This window comes from Crocodylus porosus, unplaced genomic scaffold (assembly GCF_001723895.1).
Source record: "Crocodylus porosus isolate Cpor-Errol unplaced genomic scaffold, CroPor_comp1, whole genome shotgun sequence".
In the NCBI taxonomy this organism is placed as follows: domain Eukaryota; kingdom Metazoa; phylum Chordata; order Crocodylia; family Crocodylidae; genus Crocodylus; species Crocodylus porosus.
In genome coordinates this window covers 16,806,291-16,817,922 of record NW_017728943.1, presented here as the reverse complement: position 1 = coordinate 16,817,922, position 11,632 = coordinate 16,806,291, and the positions used below count along the sequence as shown (strand labels likewise).

General features: G+C 39.2%; 2 long non-coding RNA genes across 2 annotated transcripts in view; one reads left to right on the top strand and one right to left on the bottom strand.

The window, feature by feature from the left end:
* LOC109319297 overlaps positions 1-6,632 on the bottom strand; it is a 298,855-nt gene extending 292,223 nt beyond the window's left edge. Inside the window, exon 1 of the long non-coding RNA XR_002103470.1 lies at positions 6,558-6,632. This is a non-coding gene — a long non-coding RNA (uncharacterized LOC109319297). The remainder of the gene's footprint in view (positions 1-6,557) is intronic.
* Positions 6,557-11,632, top strand: part of LOC109319296 — a 62,004-nt gene continuing 56,928 nt past the window's right edge. Inside the window, exon 1 of the long non-coding RNA XR_002103469.1 lies at positions 6,557-6,631. This is a non-coding gene — a long non-coding RNA (uncharacterized LOC109319296). The remainder of the gene's footprint in view (positions 6,632-11,632) is intronic.

Below are 11,632 nucleotides of genomic sequence, written 5' to 3'. Positions count from 1 at the left end.
GGTGGGAGGGACAGAGACAGACGACACTGAGGAGCAATACAGTTTGGGATGTCTGGAGGACTGACTAGACACTAGGCATGAAATGTTTTGTGCCCACACATAACACTGAATTGGTTCAAAGTGAACCAGCTCAAAATAGTACTTTAAATTTCCTGGAACATTTCAGAAGCCTACTGGAAAAATCAACTGGTCTAACACATGGATGTCTAGGCTCATGGGGCTTAAACTGCATTTGCAATGTTCTAAGCATTAGGTCTGCCCACAACCAGATACACAGAGGACCCAGTCTTCTACTAGTGTAATTCACACTTGTGCTAGTTTGTAGCATAGGAGGAGCCAGCCCAGAAGGGTCATGTGTTGTATGCATTTCAAGGTCAACCATACATGAGACAAAGGGATTCCTAGGAGTTTGTTTAACTGTCTCTAACTCCATTCAATCAAATTCTGCTTGGGGATGCTGACATAAATCCAGAATAACCATGGTGCTGTTAGTGCCGCAGAATTTGCTGTGTACTTCAGAGAGAAATACAACAGGAGCAAGAGGGGGCTAGAGCCATAAGGTTTGTGCTGACTCTTTGCTTTTTGTAGCTTTTATCTAATGTCATCTCTGGCTATAGATTAACTTTCTAGGTTCAGTATTCCTTAGTCTTTCAACTGCCTTGAAGTGAGACCAGCAAACACTTTGATAAATGGAGTGAAAGATGGTCTGGTTTCATTGTAGCCTCTTTAAGTGTTGAAACACTACAGTGTTTTATAACTTATGAAAGCAATCCCACTCAGGGAATTAACACTGATATCCCCACGGTTTCTAAAATGAGTGAATCACAGCTGATATTCTTGCATCTACTAAAGCAACTGTACACTAGAGAGCTGTTTTCCTCTCTCTATCTAATGTAGGGAATACACAGTAAAACCAGAGCTGCATGTTATAGTAAATCAGGACTCTGGCCCTTGTACACCGCAACTGATCCAATCTGCACTTACTGTATGGTCTTACAAAAGGAATGCCAGACATTTTGAACAAAAAACAAAGCAAAACACAACAACAAAAATGCATGATGGACATAAATAACACTCAGCCCTAGCTGCTTTTTTAGTTGAGATGTAGATGGAATTCATTAAAAACAATATGAGAGCAAAAGAAAAGGGGGGGAAAAGAAAAAAAAAAAAAAAAAATCAACTGAGCTAGCTAGCACAGTTCTAAGACAACATACAGTTCCTAAAATGGTCTTAGTGTTGTTCTTCTGAGGACATTTAGATGTAAATTCAAAGACAATCACAAACTTGCATAATCTCTTGAGAAATTTTCCTTTTGTAGAAAGAATTACCATAAGCCTCACTACATATTTGTTCTTCTGATCATTCACTGTATTTGCACTTTTAAACTGTCACTGTACCTTAAGACAGAAGACTTCGCACCAAGTGATATTTGAAGGACTAAACAATGCTTGGATTTTCTCAAGTTATGCAAAGTTTAAATGCCCAGGATTCAGATGGCCTCAATAGGCATTACTCCATTGACTTGAGCAGCACTATACAGATGAACACCAATTAAGGATCTCACCTTGAAGATCTATGTTAATTCTCCCTATCTTTGTCTCAAAATAAAAGAAAAGAGCCAGTGCCCAAGAGACACCCAAGTAAAACAATGCAGATTTGGAGGCTGGAAAAATTAGAACCCTGATGATCTTTTGTAAACATTCAACACAACTAATCAGGAGCACGTTAACCCACTAACCAATATTCTCCTCCTTTCCCTCTTCCCCCCCACCCCCAAAACTATTTTTAATGAATGTTGAATCACAAAATGAAAGTGTCTTGGTAACAAGCACAAAAGCATAGATATATAGGACTGGAAGGGACCTTTGACCATCCTTGGTGGACCTTGAGCTAGCCAGTTCTTAGAAAACTCCAGTGAAGGGGATTCCATAGCTTCTCAGGGATCCTGCTACAATGTTAAACTATCATTACATTTAAAACTTTTTCCCCAATATCCAATTTAAACCATTTTTGCTACAATGTAAGCTGATGTCTTCTTATCTTTCCCCCAACAGATAAAGAGAACAGTTGATCCCTCTCATCAAACTTTTATGCACAGAAAGACCCTTACCATATCTTCCCTCTCCTCAATATTGACAATCAAGAGGAAATTTCAAAGGTGCCTGAATGACTGAGCTAAGTCCCATTTTCAAAAATGACTTAATGTGCTTGGGAGCTTACGCTGAAAGCCAAGTTAGAGACATTTATGCCTCTAAATCACATCGGCACTTTTGAAAATTTTATCACAAGTCAGGCAATGCAGAAATCAGATCTCTACAGTCTTGACTGCTTCAACTGGATGAAAATGTGCTTTGACTGGCATCTCTGCAACCCCATTATCTTTCATGGGGATATATGGGTGAAAATCAGAGTAGAATTCATCTCCAGGATTTTCTGGTTTGATGTGTAATGTAGGAGGAAGGAAAAACAAAGTTAATCCTCTTTGTGAAGGCCAATTCAATTTCTTAGTGAAAGTTAGCTTTGAGAGCTTGAGTGCACTTTCTAGCAACATTGTTTTCACATCAGTGTAGAAGACACAGTTTTCCTCTGTCAAAAAGAAGCTCAAGTCTGCTATCTTTCTTCAAGCACAGTTTAGAGTTGTTAGCAGGAAAAGGACTTAGAAAACTGTAGGGTGAACACAGCATGTCACAGGTATGAAAGTCTGGTTAAAACTGTAAGTTACAACAGAGGCAAGCAGATACCCACGTGTCCTAAGAGCTATGATGTTCAACGCACCGTAAAGGAGAACCCGGAGGATTCTTTAGAGTAGATGGTTTGTTGCTTCAAAATATTTCCTTCGTTTAAAAGCATGTCTCTGATGAAAGAAGCCCTTCTTAGCCTTGACATCCTGACGCTACATATGCATAGTGCACTCTGGGATGCCTGACTTCCATGTCACATTGGCTTGGGTTCTGCCAGTTCCTTTCCTTATGCCTGCAAGGTTGGTTGAACTTATGAAAATTCAAACTGTCTTCTGTCTGTTTCATACATCATCAGCAAACATAATCAGTAGACAAAATGAATTTGTTCTCTGTAATTTGGAGGCTACACAAATGTCTCAGCTGTGTAACGCAGAGGAGGGGAAGAAAGTTTGGTAAGCAAGGTTAATTTGATATGGAGGAAAATCAGACAGAGAGAGAACATGCACAATGAAGTACTCAAGAGTGGGGAGTGTGATACAAGAAATATGTTTGTAAATCAGTTGGCCTTGATACCTTTGAATGATGGAATGAAACAAAGGCACAAATGAGTTATGAAGTATCACCCCCAATGAGTGACTATATCCCCATCCCCTGTGTTTTGTCTATACAAGATGCTTGTTAATAACAACAATGCTTAGCACTTCTCTTCTAAGAGCTTTACAAAGACTGACTGAACAATGTAATTGCGTAATTATGTCAGTACTATCCACAACTGAAAAACAGACATGAAAGGTGAGGCACAGAAGAGTTAAGTGATTTGACCAAACCCAGTACCTGAGCCAGATTCAGAATGTAGGATTTCTGGGCTTCTCAACAAACACACTAAGTCACATTTGAGACTCAATGCGTCAAGACATTAACACATGTACTTACTGTGTAGGATTCTTACCAGCCTTGGAGAGAAGAAACCTGGTTTAATTTCTAAATGCTGCTCTGACTATTTATCCCAAAGCACTATATGCACTGGACAATTTTTGGCTTGTATGCACTGTATTTTACCTTGGTGCACATATCTTATTCTTATTGCTGTTCTCACACATATGGAAAGTAAATACTCACACTAAGTGAAGTGTACCCCTTGTACAGGTTTTGAAACTGCTGGGTGTTGGTCCTGATGCATCAAAGCATGTAAGCATATGCTTAAAGTATATAAGTAGTTGTACTAGCTTCAATGCAACTATGCAGTGTAATGAATATGTTTCTGTATCACTGGGCTGAGACCAGAATGCTCATCACATTGATGTATCAAGCCCACTATCCCTTCCTGTTAAGAGCACATTTGCATTCAAAAAGCCCCAATTTGGTGGGACTATCAGGAAGCTCTGTCTCTGGTATAAAATGACATAAAATTCATGGATGTTGACTGAGTAAAGCACATTTTTCTTGCACCAGGTGAAGACCTGTCCAATACTTGTCATAATCAGCTAATGTAAAAACATCTCTCCCCTCCCCCTACATCTTTTCCCCCATTCTTCAGGTTTAAAAAAAAAAAAAGTCTCTGAGGGGGTAGCTCTCTCTTACAGGAACACCAGTTACTGGAGCTTATCTCATTCTACAACTCAGAAATTAGCAGAATGAATTGATAGTGAACCTTGAAGGAAGTTCTCAGGACACATTTCTTCTGTGGCTAAGGATTATGCGGTATTATTTTTCTGGATTACTGGCTATTGGAACACTGAAAAGTAACAGTAATATCCAGAGGTGGAGTTATAGGCTAAGCCTTCTAAACCTATGAACATTTGGGAATGCAGAGATGGGATTCTTCCATAAATTGAAGGTGGGCAATAGCTGGAGACAAAATACTGCATGCCCCCCCAACAACAGCCCAGCTAAGAGCATTCTAAAGCAAAAGAAAGGATGCAGTTGTGCTGAACTGAGGTGCCAGAACCCTGTATTTTACTTCTAGTTCTACCACTGATTCACTGAGCAAGTCATTTAACCATTATGCCTCAGTTTCCCGTCCTCTATAAAAGAGCAACAATATTATTTTTCTATAGCTGTGTTCCATACTTACATTTTATTTTTTTTTCCAACTGAATTATCCCCGATCTGTTTACTGAGCAATATATCCTATCCCAGCTGCCAGACATTTCTCAGAGCCACATCTTGCTATGTGGCCCCCTCTTTCTACTTCCATCCAATTCCCACTGACCATCTGGATCCCAAGAATGCAAAGAACCTGTCTTAGCCTGCCTTTACTCCTAACTTTGCTATTACATTCTGGGAAGAAAATGGCTAATGCTTTACACAAAAAAAATCTTGATTATTACTTTATTATACAGAAAGAATTACAACAGGGCTTTTAAATTCAATGCCCATGTATTCAGAAGGCATCTCCTCTTCATGCATCTCTTTTACTCCACTATTCCCAAAATGGCAAGTCACTGGCACCACTAAATCAAGTAGCATCCTTACCTCACCTAAGTTGAGAAGCACAGAGATGGCCAGGGTGCCCAGGGCACTGTTGATGGCAGGAATTCAAGAACAATGAACAGAAAATTTTAAATACTCACTGGTCACAGGCTGCAGCTAATGCACAATATTTAACAACACAATGGCATGGCCCCTGCCAGTAATGTAAAAACAGAATGGATTAGAGCCAGAATGGCACAATCTGCCTGACTGACTCATGCCTGGCGTTCTATGCTGGAAGGGGTATTATCTACCCACAGTATGCCGTACCCTTCAGCTAGCCTCCAAATAAAATTCATTAAAGTAAAAAAAAAAAAAAAAAAAGTGTGTCGGGGGGGAGGCAGGGAGGTGATCCCATATAACAGTTAAAAGCAGTAACACTTTGTGCAGTATAACAAAGATACTACTTGGGAAAAGCTCAGAAGCTTCTGGATTTCATTACAAACTGTGGAGTTTGATCTCGACTAGGAAAACAGATTGACTTTGCTTTGTAGTATTTCATAACCTTTTATTGCACAACTAAAAACCCATTTTTTCCTCCCGTCTATAAACTCCTGGTTTGGGGTTTGGCTTTTCTGGTAGCTGTTTTATTTATGGACTTTTTAGCTCAGGGCATCCAACTCTTTCAGACTCTCCACCAGCTTTATTCATTTGCTTGTTATTCAAACATTAAAATTCCAACTACTATTTGCTTTCCTAAAAATACCAGTAGACCAGACTGGTGTAGCTTCTGACATACATTTGTGGAATGATGGTGCTCTTAGACACGCAGCCTCAGCTCCTTCCCTTAAAGACATCAGATGTATTATTTCAACAATTTGCTGACACAGTAGAGAACACATACACATATATGTATGTACATACGTGCACATACCCACAGATTAATTATATATTTCTGATCCCAACCAGTGTCTTGAGGCACTTGAATCCAGTTGTTGATGTCAACAGAAACTTTCTCTTCCTATTTTGTCTTGCAACAAAGAAGAAAAATTTCTCATGACATCACAGAGCAGAACATACTCTATATTTGATGCCATTGAGAATCTTTTGCTACTTTCTATTACCTCTGCATTAAAGTGCAGGCATTCTCAGTGACAGGATGACAGGAAATGTATGTTAATGGAGACAAAGCCACACACCATCCCTAATAAAATTCAAAACAAAAAGCAGAAAGAATTAGCAATCTGGAGGGATGATGGTAAAGGTCTAGTAAAACTTACCACTTTTTATTTCGGGGTGGCAGGGAGGGGAATGGGTAGTTAATAAAAAGTCATTTAAATTTGGAAATCCTACCCAAGGGCACTCTGACCTTTATCCAACTCCAGTTATTGTGCTAACACTTTTGTTGTGTGTGCAGTATTCAGAGAAACACTGACAAAAGGTACCAGAAAAGCTTTTACTTACAGGAATGCAGTGCAGCTTAATCTTTTTGTTTTTAAGGTGCAGTGATTTCAGCATCTAAAATGTAACTTCAGGCAGTCTGAAAAGAAACAGGTTAAAATCTCTTTCAGTTATAATTGGTATTTCAGATTTAATTAAAAATTAAACTTTCATAATGTTTCACCATCCAAAGCAATGCATTATCAGTCAAGCGTGGCTTTTTTTTTTTTTTTTTTTGTTAAAAGGAGCTCTTCCCAGAGTAGTATGCAATGAAGAAAGAGGGGGAAAAAAGGCAATTCAAAATAACAAAATATACCTCTGAATTAAAGGATCACAGAATAATATAGAAAGAAACCTCCTGCCCCTCAATTCCAACAATCCACCTTATAAAAATAAAACTAGGCATAACAATTAAGAAAGACAGAAAGACATCGCTACGTACAAATGACTGTAGAAAAAACCCCTGTTAATTTCATCAAAATGAGGACATTGTTAAGACCAGAATGTTCAAACCAAAAGAGGAAACATGGTTTTACATGATGCCAGCCAATTTTTTTTTTAATCAGTTCTACAGCATGTATCATTTTCCGACTGTTGCACAGAAAGGAAAAGATAGAAAAGCAAGTTTAAAAAGAGGAAATCTTCTGTTTGCCAAGGCATACCTGATGCAGAGCTCTTGGATAATTTTGCTAAGGGATACAAAAGAACTGATGTGGCTGTGAATTTATTATGAAAAATAAATGTCATTTTACTGGGCAAAACAGCAGATTAAGAAATGGTGGCTGTAGACAGTCAGAGTGCTTGAATAGATGCAAAATAAAATTAGAATAAATGTAAAATAAATATATATGTATTTTTCAAGATACAGTTGGAATGACATTAAAATTCCAGGGGTTAGGCCATTAGTATGAGCTTAAATCTTATGGAAACACTTAAAAACCTATGGTTCTTCTTCTAACCATACATAAAAACTCTAACAACAAGAAAAAAGAGAACACCCCAAAATAATAAATTACCATTTTGTGATAAATTATCAGCATTTGGGTTCAAGATAATAAAACTGTTTTTTTTTTTCCCACAGAAGAAAGCACAAAGACACATAATTTGAACAAAATTATTTGGTCAAAAAAATCCAGTAAAACTTACAAAATTTACTCATTCACAGAATTAACCCCTTTGTTAGCAGAATACTGATAAGGACCCAAGCTATAAACTTGGAGCTGAATTCACCTCCCAATTATGAACATCCAGAGGTTTAGTGTCATACAAAACTGACATTTGACGTTACACCTGTCATCAATGTATGGATCTGTCCCAGTCATCATTATTATTATTATTATATAACCCTCCTCTACTTTGTGTCTAAATTATTTGAGAGATTTTTCATTTTTTGTGGGGTGGGAAGGGTATTTTAAAGTAATTTTTTGTCAAATCATTCGAGCCCTATAAAAAGCAAGATTTTTACACTCTTGTATACATCAAATACATATACAAATGATGCTGGTGCAAACATGCATACATATTCACATATAAGTGAGTGACATGACTTATTGTAAGACTTTGTATACTTCTTTTCAACACCAGTAACTTGGTAGAAACTGTGCTGGTGGATGGAGGACCAAACACCATTAAAACAGAAAAAAGGGAATCCACATATTGGTATAGTACAGCAACAGTCTCCCCAGATAACCTTGCTACCAAGCCTTTATGAAAGCACACAACATGACAACAACCTGCATTGACCAAATCTCATTGTATTTTGTGAACATTCATAATTCAGTTTCATGACTTTCATAGCAGCATGGATAAATCCAGTTCTAGAGATGCGTAAACTGAGGCACAGGACAATTAAGTGCCTGGTCATGTAGAATCAACGGCAGAACTGTGATAAGAAGTCTTGGCTGTACCCCTGTCCTTACACCACAAAACGGGTAAGATATGCCTAGCACCAATGTAGAAATCAGTCAAAATGGTGAATATGCCAGACCTAGCCAGCAGAGCAAGCTGCCAAGTTCTGTTACCAATTCTCTCTCCCAAGCCCCCAACTCCTCTCTAATCTCTTGAAGACTGTATTGCTGGCTTTCTGCCAGGGAAAAAGGATGGGGCAGTGATGTGTGAAACCAGAAGCTTTCTTTAAATGCATGCAACTTAAAAAAAATATATAGATTGTGACTGAGAAAACAAAGATCTTTCTCTGAGGGTGAAATACAAGGACTATGCAATGCTGAAATCCTATGCTGATGGTCTTAACTTTTGCTGGTCCTCTTCACCAAGGAGACCTTTATGCTCCATTTGTTGTTTCTGAAGCAGCGTTCTTCCCTTTTTCTAAGAATATCCCAACTTCCAAAGGTTGCCTCCTGCAACCTGCCTGGTCCCTGCCTAAGGGCTGATTTTTAACATAATCAGATTTTATTCCCCAGTGTCTTTCCAATAGCAAATTCCTACCTCATGTAGGATCCCAGCCCCACATTCATTCTTCTAGGAGGAAAGAGAAGGGGGGAAAAAAAAAAAAAAAAAAAAAAAAAAAAAAAAATCATTGTCCGTTGCTACTCTGCAAAATAGGGTGTGCTGCAATTGGGGGAAAGGACCTTCTATCCCCAAAGCAGCTCAAGTCTCTGACATGAGCATATTAAGCCCAAGATCTAACAATTCAAAAAAAAATTAATTGCCAGCATGAAGAATTTGCACAAAATAGCCATAGTTAACAAAGAAAACTTGACATATAACAAATACAGCCAGCAAATTGTGAAGGGTAATTCTAGCTACATCACTTGGCCAAGAAACTGGATCAAAAACTACTGAAAATATGGCAAGGATGAGAGGAACAATATAATCTTTTCTTTTTTTTTCCTTTTTTTTTTTTTTTTTTTTAAATAACTCTGTCCACCAAAGGGGCTCTATTCACCTTACACAGACTCTTCATACCTTATAGCATGAGTATATTTATCTACATTTTACAGATAGAGGAAACTAACACAGAGTGGGGAAATTATTTACACAAGGCAAGTCTGTGTCTCAGCTGGGAAAAGAAGCAAGATATGTTTTATTTAACCACAAAACTAGTCTTCCTCATCTGAAGACAGCATGATAAGCAATTTGGGACAAGACAGAGTTGTCTTAGCTACACACTTTGCATGAATCCCCTTGTGCCTATCAGGCACACTATTCACACAAGGCTGGTGAGGTTCTGTTCACAGACAGCCCAGGGAGTTAAAAACACAGGAATAAGGAGGGCAGGACTGAGGCACTTCAGTTGAGTTTTAAAAGCTTTAGGTTCCAATAAATGTTTTAAGTATAAAGCTCAGACATAAGCACATTCTACCTCCTCTTTGGTCACTCCTATGTCCCATCAAGATGTGGAACCCAGAACTGAAGTAGCAAGGCTGTTGCAGAATGCCTGAAACACATTTGCTAGGGACAGACCTTACACATAAACCGGCTGAAGTGATCAGAAACTGATTTAAACCTGTAACAGAATAGATGTTCAGTGCATATAAACCAGTTTGAAACTGGTTGGAGATAAACCTGACTGAATGTCGTATCAGACTTAACTGATCTGGCTCAAATCAGTTTATGAAACGTCTGTCCCAGACCTCTTGCTGGTTTAAATTAAGTCAGATTCCCCCAGCATGCTCTGGGCTGGGCAGGGCTCTCTGTTCCACAGCAGGGCTGGCCCCTCCCCTCTGCTCCCTGGCTACACAGCAACGTCTGCCTGTTCTCCGCCCCTCCTCCCCACTCTCTGCTAAGAAGGCATTCCCCTGCCCCTCACAGACACCTCAGCATTAACTAGCAGATGACAAACTGGCTATCTCCACACTGTGGCACATGGGACAAAGGCAGAATCAACAGGTACCTGGTAATGTCCCTCTTTTTCTTAATGGGGTGATAAACACCAAGTTAGAAGTGATAAACATCCCCTGCTGGGCTGTTCCAGAGCAGGGGGAGGGAAGGGAGCCCCTCCCTAATCACAGCATTCTGCCAGGGCCTGGCCACACCCCCCCTCAGCTCAGCCTGTGGAAGGGAAGGGGGGGCTGCTCTAGTGCTCCCCAGATTCTAGCCTGAGCCACTGCAGACATGTGCCTGCATTTCCAGGGATGTCTGTCTGGTCACAAAACTGATTTAGACTACCCAGGTTAGACTAACCTGCAAAGATTGAATTAATTCAGGCTCAGGCTTTTTGAATGTCTGTCCCTGGCCATTGACAGAAAAGCATGGTGGAAGCTCTGTACACCTATCTCTGCAATGCCTGGCTCAAATCAATGCTTCATTGTCCTTCACTTTCATGAGAACTAAGTTCACTAAATTTAAAAAAATAAAATAAAATCATTTGCTGTCAAAAATGCAGATTTCAGCTCTCTGCAACCTGTCTCTTGGTTGAAGAGATGCCTTGAGTCTCAAAGGGTTTGATTCTCTTTGAACATGCAGAGTCAAATGCAGTAGGTTAATCAGGACCATTTATAGTATTTGATCAATGATTTTTTGAAAACGTGTTTCCTGAATAACAATATGTGATTTAGTGTTGTGGTCAAAGCAGTGCATCACCTCAGATTCCTATGGAATTCATACACTAACAATTTAAAACAACAGTCAAGTAATCATCTTTAATACACTAACTCCTACTGGTTGTCTCATTTCTGGCAAAGGCAGTAGGTCTTGTTGATCCCTGATGATAGGGCTCTTGGTGCAGCTGTTTACACTATGCAGCTGAAATTCACATAAGGCCAAACACTGAGGTCTTCACTCCTGACTCAGGTAAAAACTCACTTTTTCATTGAGAGAGTTCTGCTCAGCAACTATCTGAAGACTATTAATTTCAAGGGGGCTTCACAAAGGCAAAATAATCCCTATACCTGGACCCAATAAATGGATTTTGGATGTGGCCCAGAATAAATTTTCCTGTCTTTTGGACTTCGAAGACATAACAGTACAATTGGATGTGTGACCTCAGACATGTCAGTTAAAGGCTACGTCTACAGAATAAACCTGATGTGTCCCATAGCAGTGCCCTCAAGCATGCTATCCTACTCAGGACTGTCAGAGCAAAATTTTGATTAGATGCTGCCAACACAGAAGATTGAGACTGACATGCATATTGGACT